We start from the raw sequence: 10,224 nt of genomic DNA, 5'->3' as shown, positions 1-10,224 counted from the left end.
CCTTATTTGGCCTGTATGCAGGGGTGTAAGGATGTCTCCTGTGCGGTGCTCAATGAGTTCTGAAAAATGCTGGAGGGTGGAGGGGTGTGTGGGGGGGCGCTTACCTGCACATCCGCCGCTCCGGGAGCTGCTGCCGCTGAATTCTCTGGGCCTGGGCGTTTTCTGTCTCCGGAGCCGTCGCTCCCCGAATCGGGAGGGAGAGGGGGGGCCCCGCCACCCACTCCCCGTGCTTATCAGCTGTCCGCTTCGGATTCCCCGCTTTGTGGCGTTCCACTCCCCCCGCTCCGTCTTCTGTGCGGCGCTGCTCCTCTGCAGCGTTTTTCGCCGACAGAGCCGACCCCTTATAGATTACCCCTCCTCGTCTCTGTGGCTGCTGACGGCTTTCCTCTGCTCAAGTCCCGGGTTTCCCCGACGCGGCTGCCCCTTGTTTCCGGGCTGTGCTGGGAATGCTGTTGCCACGGTGGGGGAGGGACACTCCGCTCCTGCTGCGCCACCTGGGTTTTACTGGTGGGAATCCGCCTCCCAAGCCAGCCCCCAGTCTCTGGGCTTTCGGGACCACACGTCGCAGATAGTGGTACCCTCGGGATCGAGGCTAATTGTGGTTCTGATGACAGGCCCAGCCGGAGCGAGTCTCACTCGCGTCTCCCCACGCCGGCGGCCATCTTGGAATCCGATGTAAATAGTTTCAAGCCCTTCTATTTCAATTTATAGTACTCTCATTCATGACTTTTTCTTCTCTAAGTAGATTTTTTTAAAGGGTGGTTTTTTTCATCATTTAAACATGTTGTTTTAAAAGAATGGTTTTTGTAAGAATATTTTTGTTTTAGTTTTCCTTTGTTTCATTGTTTATCATGTGTATTCTTTATTGTTTTGTTTGTAATGTTATTGTTTTTGATGAATTTGTGTAATGATTGAAAAAGTTGATTAATTTCAGCTAACTCAATCAAAAAAAACTTTATTGCTCCCATGGGCTCCACTCTGATTCTCCCTGCTGGGTTTTGTCGTAATATGTCGTAATGCAATCTTGCACCTGTGGGTTGCACTGTCCGTTTTTACCTTTGGATTTGCTCCTTTGTGTCCTGTTTTGATTTTGCTGCATGTTGTCCAAAGCAATTATTCTGCTACTGTGTTTTGCTCTCCGATGCACAATTTACTCACGTGACTGGCTTCTATATATCTTCCTTTACAGTCTACTGCTGCTATGTTTTACACACCTCCTTGTGATTCCACACTCTCATAAAGAACCAGTTACTGCACACTGTCCACTAGCAGATAGATATCTCCTCCCAACTATGTCACCTGGAGGCAGCCTTGCAGAGACATCACCATGGCCACATCCTATGGAAGCTCAAAGTTGCTCACAAGGCCTTCCACTAAACTGCCCAAATTCGCCTTCTTCATCTCTATGCTCTACATGCAAACCAAGTAAGCCACACGTGTACAATTGAATACCCCCAAAAGAAATCAAACATCAGAACACAGCACTGCTACAATCAGCTTATATTTCACAGTTCACGCCAATGCATCATAACAGCATGGTTGGCAAGGCTCTCCTCTGGACACAAGTGCCTCTATGCTCTTAACACAGAGTACTTAGAAACAGACCCGCACCCAGAGTTAAGTATTTCCGGTCCCCACGCATCAACCCAACAGCAAAGCTATCTTGATTTTTTCTTCTCTCTCCACTAATCTCACCCACACTCCCTCTCTTGTCAGATCTGCCAGACTACCTGTACTCCATGCAAATCAGCAGTGGTGTATGGTATAAACCCAATAACAGAACATAATATAACATAACCTCCATGTGCTGATTCCTTTTATTCCCTCCTCATGGAATCAAGGCTTCATCATATACTGCTTGAACATGATCTTAAGGCTGCACTGTAGTAAATGTTTGCTTCTCTTTCCTCCCCACGTAACATACAAGCTCACAGTATACTCCTGGCCCAAGATCACAAGGGTATAATGGAATGAGTGCCTCTATCTCCCTTTCCCTTAATCCTAGTGGAGCAGAAAAGCCAAGTGTCTTTACTGTTAGCCTAGGATCATAAGGGTGCACTGCAATGAATACCTCTAATCACAAGTACTAATTAATTACCTTTCCACCAGATGAATACAAGTGCACTGAAAATAAAATATGCCCACAATTTCAAGGTACTACTGGCTACAGGTAAGAACAACCACCCCCCCAAAAGCATCCTATTGCAATGCCAGTCATTCTATGCTTTAACTGCAATTCGCAATTAGGCTTTTATGTTCAAGAACCTGTTCTGAAATCTGAGAAGTACTGTTCCCTTGTCTTTTACAGGTTTACTACCATTCATTGTTTATATTTGGGAGGGGGTTATGAATGTAGAGTGCATTAAATTGCAGTTTAATGAAGCAAATGCCACATTCTATGTTACCCCTGTTTTGTGCTGTTTCATACCACATCAAAATTCATTGATAATTAGTTTGAATGATTTTTAGTTTGGGCTATCAGGTGTCACTTGCAACACCTATAAGATGAACTTATTGGATTAGAGTACAGATAGGAATGAATGACATATGAGGAGGGACACAGAAGTGTAGGTGTTGTATGGTTATGTGCCTAACCATTGACTGCCCATGGCCATGCCAATCCTTACGGCCATTCCCACTCAGTTCTGACCCCTCTCTGCCCAAAACACCTTCTCATGGAAACTTTGAGCTCGCTTTAATGAAGCCTTACAATCAAACTTTGCACTTGAAGTGCCTGACATTGTGTTTCAAAGCAGTCACCTGAGAGTTAATGACTTAATTGAAATTGTGAACCAGCTACTGGTGTAATAAAAAAGTTTTAACAGGCCTGCCTTCAGCCAATTGATTTATAAGCACTCTGCATGTCCTTCACTGAAGTCCTGTTTAAAACAAGCATTGGAAAAGCCAACAATTTTGGATTGTGTATATGTATTAGGCATTTGCCAGGCACTGCTCTTAGATGCCCAGGTACGCACACCATTTTGTACCTGCTACTATCAATAGCCAGTCAATACCACTATGGCTCTGCCTGGCAAGTGCTTTTCCATGCCTACACAAAAGCACAAACTGTTGGTATTACCAATGCTTTTTGTGTGTTGAGCGTGGTGGGGATCCATTGAAGCCATAGTCATTCACTGTTATTAGTTAATGGTTCAATTGATGCAATGCCTACTTTGTGCATCATTATTGCTCTGGTAGATTCTTTGTCTTGATTACCCTGGTGATAATTAACCCTACTGTTTGTAGTAATCTGATTGTCTCTCCCCAATACAGGTATAGCACCTGTATAGCAGAAACCAATAAGGATTTACTGAAATGCTGCCAAGGTATGCATGAATTAGGCTTCGTCAAAAGTAAACTGAGACCCCCACACTGTTTTAAACAATTCTTAAAAAGGACCTAGATGATAAAGAATTCCCAGCTGATTCAGTGATAAGTGTTACCACCAGGGGGCGCAGAAGCTCGGCTGCCTGACAGAGTGCCTCCTCGCTTCAGGATGCTTCAAACTTTAAAAAAGGCAGTTTCTACAGCAATTATTCTTACCCCACTTGGCGATCCTGCACCTCTATCTCTGTAGAACCTCCAGACCGGGTTCCTCCAGGAATCAGACCTTTTCTCCTGCTCTATGACGCTGGCAGCTCCCCCTGCAACCAGGCCTCTTCCTGCCTTCTTTTCACACGGACACGCAAGACCTTTGCCTGCTGCGCCGGTCCGGTCTTCATGGCGCGCAGGGCCTCTGCCTTCTGTTCCGGACTTTCCGTGTCAGGTCTGGTCTTGCGGGCCCCTGCCCGCTTCCATCACTTGCGGGCGAGCGGGGCCTCTTCCTTCTGTTCTGGACTTTCCGTGTCAGGTCTGAGCTTGCACACCTCTGCCTGCTTCCATCACTCGCAAGCAAACGGGGCCTCTGCCTTCTGTTCCAGTCCTCGTCCAGCTCTTTCCATCGGAGATTGACTGCAGCAGCCCTGCTGGGCATTCCTCGTACGCAGAGCCTCTGTCTGCACCTCCGGTCCTGGCTCTAATCAGCTGGTTTCGGTTCCAGGCAACCAGGCTCCCCTCACGCTTTCATCATACGTGGGTGTCTGGGGTTTCTGCTTGGCGGGACACTGCGGCCTTCCTGCTCTGAAGCAGCTGCCCATTCCAGTGGAACTTGGCTGCTGTGTTGGTTCCCCCTTCTCCCTGTGGACTTCATCGGGCCCTCCTCTGCCAGCATTGAAGACTCCTCCTCCTGCCCTTCTCATTACGGAGCACTAGACCCCCATCTACAGCCCCTGACTTTATCTACTCCCTCTCCTGTTTCCAGGCCGCCACCTTTAGCCTTCTCCTCCTGCTCAGCTCCGGCCTTCTGCATTTGTGAGGCTTCTTGGACAGGGTGAGCGAGCTGCTCCCAGCCTAAGGATTCCTTCTTCTATGCTACTCCTGCTCCTGCCACACCCTCCGAACTGTCACCGGTTTTATCCTTCATTGGAAAGACCGTGCCTCCGTCTGCTTCACACCTCTAAATACTCGACCCAGGACAGCTACACTTTCTCTTAGATCCTCCTCACTGTCTAGCCCCCTTTACTTTACTGCCCTTAAAGTTCTCTGCTGTGCCTTCTCAAGCTCCTGCTTCCCACCTTGGTACCACGAGCTTCTGTATCTGCTGACCCTTCACTGCAACGGGCTTCTCTCCTCCGCTAAGTCCTCCCCGGCCAGTACTTGCCATCACCCTCACTGTGTCATTATTGCTGGCCCCACTCATTACTTCCACCTTCCTATACCCTCCCCTTCCTTCTTTTCCCAACGTGAACTTCGTGACTTTAGTCCGTCTCTCTTTTTTGACACTTGCTCTTCCTCTCTTCTACCACTCCCTGTTTTCTCTTCTCTTTCAGCCAATGAAGTTCTATCCACTCTTTCCTCTTCTATCTCCTCCACTCTTGATCTACTTTACCCCCTCTCCTCTTTCCGTCCCACTCGTAAACCCTTTCAACCATGGCTTCCCCTCAACTTCTCTCCATGCATCGTCTCCATCGTCGCCTCGAGCGGCTCTGGCTCAAATTTCCCTCACTATCTAACCAAACCTCCTATTTCTCCTACCATTTTCTTTATGACTCATGCCTTACCTCTGCTAAACATTCCTACTATTCTAACCTTCTCCACTCCCAAGCCTCTCATCCTCGCTGTATCTTTCAAACCCTCTCTCGTCTACTCTCCCCGCCTACCCCTGACACTTCACCCTCATCCCCCCTTTCTCCTTCTGACTTTGCGAACTTCTTCTCCTCTAAGATTCTTGCTCTTCGCCAAAAAATGAACTGCTCTCCCTACTCCTTCCTTCCCCCCTCCCTATTCCTCTTCAACCTGCATGTCTGACTTCTTGTCTGTCTCCCCTTCTGACCTGTCCCTCCTCTTGTCCAAAGCCCACCCTACGTCTGCCCCAACTGACCCTCTCCCTACCCTCCTTATCCCTAAGATCTACTCTCTTCTTATTCCTTACTTAACTTCCTTCTTCAACACCTGCCTCCTCAGCTACCTTCCCCTCTGCATTTAAGCATGCTACTATCATACCTATTCTGAAGAAACCTTCTGCTGATCCCTTTCTTACCTCTAACTTCCGTCTAATCTCTCTTCTCCCATTCCTCTCTGAACTACTTGAATGCCTCGCCTATACCCAGCTCTCAGCCTTTGTCACTAATCTTTCCCTCCTACCCCCCTCTCAATCTGGTTTCCGACCTAAACACTCTCCCGAACCTGCCCTCACTTATATTCTTAACTCCCTCCTTCCGCTCGATATTCTAAACAATCCTCTGTCCTTATCCTCCTTGACCTTTCTGCTGCTTTCAACACTGTTGATCACCCCCTACTTCTCAACACTCTTTCTTCCTTTGGTTTCAAAGGCTCTGTTCTTAACTGGCTCTCTTCCCGCTTGTTTGCTGTCTCCTGGGGCAGTCGTTCCTCCCCTCCCCTCCCCTTGGAGTATGGTGTACCCAATGGTTCGGTTCTGGGCCCTTTCCTATTCTCTCTCTACACCTCTCTCCTTGCCCCTGTTATCTCTTCAATTGATATTTCTCACCACTTCTATGCTGATGACACCCAACTCTTCCTTTCGTCCTCTTCCTTCTCCTCTGACCTCCACCTTAAACTCTCTTCCTGTCTTACTGCCATTAAAAACTTGATGTCATGCCGCTTTCTTTCTCTCAATACTGATAAGACTGAAGTCTTATTCTTTCCCTCCAACATTCTTCCCCCTCCCTCTCCTCCACCTTTCATTCACTTTCCCCCCTCTAATCTTCCCATCTCTGCCCACGCTCGCAATCTAGACATTCACTTTGGCTCCTCCCTCTCCTTTTCCCAATATATTTCTCTTACCTCTCACGCCTGTCGCTACCAACTTTTCAATATTCCCAAAGTCCGGCCTCTCTCACCTTCCATGCCACTAAACTTTTAATCTCCTCCCTTATCTTCTCTCGACTCTTCTATTGCTCCTCTTTACTCTTTGGACTACCTGCCTTTCTTTTTGCCCCCCTCAAATCCATCTACCACTCAGCCGTCCATACCCTCTGTCTCCTTGCCCCTCATGACTCCATTCCTTCTTTGCTTTCCTTCCTTGGCTGGCTTACCTTTCACTACCAACTTAAATTTAATTTCCTCTGTCTAGTCCTTAAATCTCTCCATGATCTTGCTCCCCCTTATTTCTCCTCTCTCCTCCCTTTCTACACTCCGTCCCGCTCCCTTCGTTCTACTGATCACTTCCTTCTCACCATCCCTCCTTCCCCATGTGCCTCCTCCCGTTTCTGCTCCTTTCAGCTCCTAGCCCCCCTACACTGGAACTCCTTACCTCTCTCAATCCGCTCTATGCCTACCTTTTCCTCCTTCTGTACTTCCCTGAAATTTCTTCTTGTCCATTCCCCACCCTGATACCTTTCCCACCTCTCACTTTCTTTCCTTCCCTCACATCTTCCCTATTTACCTCTCCCTACCCACCCCCTTCCCCTTCCTCTCCCTCATCTTCACCCTTATACCCTGTTTCTCTCCTCCTTCCCTTCCTTACCCCTTCCCTCCTCCCGCACAGATTAATTGTTCTACTTACTGTTTTATTGGTTTGATTCATGATTGTAAATTGCTTCTACTGTTATAATTTTCTATGTATTTTGTTGATATAATGTAAAGCGCTTTGGATTAAAGCGCTATATAAACACAATAAATAGAAATACAAATACAAAGGTGGACGACCTTCTGGTTGCGACCCCTTCTTATGAAACATGCACGTAGGACATGTTAGCAATTCTAACAACATTAGCGTAAACACACATAAGGCATCACTCCAAAAGCTACAGTTGTGTAAAAATAAAGTGCATTATCTGTTGGTGCACAGTTGGTTCAAGAACTCTCACTAATTCCTGAATAGAAGCAAACTTAAAACTGCTTAAACCCCTGACTATTACCAAAATGGGATCTTTCTTAAGTACAACTCGATATTGCAGACAATTGATGTTGGGTGCTGCTAACATGCTGTCTTTTTAAGCACTTACAGGTAATCACATACCTACATACTCCCGAAAACTTGGAATGGATTCTAAAAGCAGAAATGCTTCTATGGAGGTCAAATGAGCTCTTACTAATGCCCTAGTCCTTTGTTTACAAGATTACAAAAAAAGTTTGTTTTACATTGTCAAGAAAATGGAGATTATGCACAAGTAGTATTAACACAGACATATGTCAATAACCATCAGCCCATTTCCTATGACAGCACCACACTGGATCCAGTTGCAACTGGGTTACCGCATTACTTGCGATCAGCAGTAGAAGCTGCATTGGATGTACAACCTTCAAAAATGTTGTATTCGGATCGCCCCACATTCTATCCGTATCACATCCAGTAACAGCATTGCTGTTAAAAAACAAAAACACAACATGTGTCTGCTTCATGACTTCTGAAATATGAACTCATTCTATTGAACTCTGCAAATATTACCCTAACTCTATGTTTGTGGTAACTCCAGCCTCACTGCTGTCGAGCCCAGCAGACGGTAAGGCTCACAGTTGCATTTTGGTAACAGCAACCCTTACATAACCACAAAACCATCCGATTGATATCCTGGTTCAAAATGCAAAGTGAGTGGGGGAGGGTCTGGAGGTGAGATAGGAGTAGAAGAAGGGTGGTCTGGTCTGCATAGAAGAAACTGAAGGTAATCAAATAATTATAATTGTTTTTTGTAGCATGCCTAATAACAAAGTGGTTTCTAAGAGCAGGCCCGGGATTCAAACCTGTGTGTTATACGTCGTTTTGCTTCCAAGACGAGTGTGTTGTCACAGAGCTATTCTACACATGCCTTAATAGCCCGGCATTAAAACTGTAAGGTCCAAGCGTCAGAGGCGGTCCCATGCCACTCCTCGATGAACAGGGACAACCTCCTGCTCACAGGAATTGAATGTAGGAGCTCCAAATTATAGTGTCTTGCCATTGGGTGCTGGTGTGGTGAAAGCAGGGTCAGTGGAGCTACCTCTCTGGTACTACTGCCTCTACCCTGGTGGGGGTTATGTTGCGGCTGCTTATCATAGGGGTAATGGCCCCTGCCATAATCAGTGAAAGGGGAGAAGAGATTAAAAGGATGCTTGTGTGCCGAGTTACAATGCAGTTGAATGGCCTTACCCAAAGTCTTAGCTGTCACATTGGAGGCTTGGAACACCGTATAGATTCATCAACCTCTAAATCAAACAGGTCTTTCGGATAAAATGACACGATCAGGACTTTGTATTGGACATCGGGAATAACCCTGAGGTTCTCCCCAGGAATGCCAGTGTAGAACAGACACAGTGCCCATCACATACGTCAAACAGTCAGCTGTGTCAAGGTCGGACTGCAAGATCTGGGTTTGGCCCATTTGCTATCACCAACAATAGAGTTGAAAATATCCTTCATCGTCACAGTGTGCATGTTCTCGGCTGCTCTGGAGATTATGCTTCAAAAACCATACGTTTATTTAGTCAACACGCAAGTGGCATGACTGCCCTAAATGTAAAGCTCCAGGAAATAATGACCTTGCAGCACATGGCATCCAGCTTCTGGCTCTGTCTGCTGGGTGTCAAGGATGGGAAGGATCCCATCAGCCCTGTAATGTCAGCCTGCACCACCAAGCTTTCCGGTGGGGGATGTTTGGAAAGAAAAACGGGAAATGAGGGGGCTGGCCTATTCTTTTTAGCAAGATCTTGGGCCACCAGAGGGACCGACAATGGCTTCTCCCAAATTGATAAAACAAGTCGGTCCACTGAAGGATTAAAGGGCAGAAGGCCTTCTCTTGGGGACCCATTGTCCAAAATGTCTGTCAGGTCAAACTGGACTCAAGTCTTTGCAGTAGCTAATAACCCCAAAGTCTCCACAACCTTGGTGATGGCCCCCTGATCAGAGCAGTGATCATCAAATATATGGGTCATCTTTGAAAGAAAGTAGCCCCTTGAAAGAGGAGTATATTCCATTGGGGCCTTGGTGCTAAACGGCAACGGCGTCAAGAGGGAAGGAGCAAATGTCGATGCTTTGGCAACCAAAGGTCGAGTCGTACGATAAAGGCAGTGTAGTGACCATCGGCTGAACCAGAACCGAGCAAGCAGGCATGCGGTTGAGGTCCGAAGAGACACTTCTGCCAACTTCATGTAGTGCTGTAGACTGTGAGAACTGGCCATGATGTCAAGCACCTGCTGCCGGAATGCCTCAGGAGTCGAATACTTAGTGAGAAACAGTACCTTGGGTGTAGGTGACAAATCTTCCAAGGTATCCCCTGAGCAGGAGTAATGACTGCGCTTCTTGGGGGACAAAGAAGAGTGATGCCTGGCAGAGTGAGAAGGTGACCTAGACCTCTTTCTTCACTTTTTCTTCTTGTCTTTCAGGTCCAGAGGTTGATCTGGCTCCTTAATGGCTGTCTTCCTTCGCTCTGTACCAGGGGGACCTAAAAGGTGTGCAATTTCCACAGTTGTGGAAATAGGTAAAAATGTTTTGCAGCATGCTGTCAGCACCAACTTCTAATACAGTTGAAGCACCCTCTTTTATCTCTTCAACCTCCTGACCTGTGGAGTCGAAATCCTCCTCAACTGGGCTGAGCGCTCGATGTGCCGTGTAGTCCTTTTCCTTTTTTCGAGCCTGAGCGTATCTCCCACAGGAGGAAGCCACAGTGAGAGCGTGTTAATGCGCCCTGACCGTGTCCCCCTCCCGGGAGGGACAAAAAGGGGGAAAAAAGCCAGAATAGGCAAAAAAAC

The sequence above is a fragment of the Ambystoma mexicanum genome, chromosome 1p (genome assembly GCF_040938575.1).
Source record: "Ambystoma mexicanum isolate Mex_15411 chromosome 1p, UKY_AmexF1_1, whole genome shotgun sequence".
NCBI lineage: Eukaryota > Metazoa > Chordata > Amphibia > Caudata > Ambystomatidae > Ambystoma > Ambystoma mexicanum.
The sequence above is the reverse complement of the archived record's forward strand: the minus strand, read 5'-3'. Positions refer to the sequence as shown.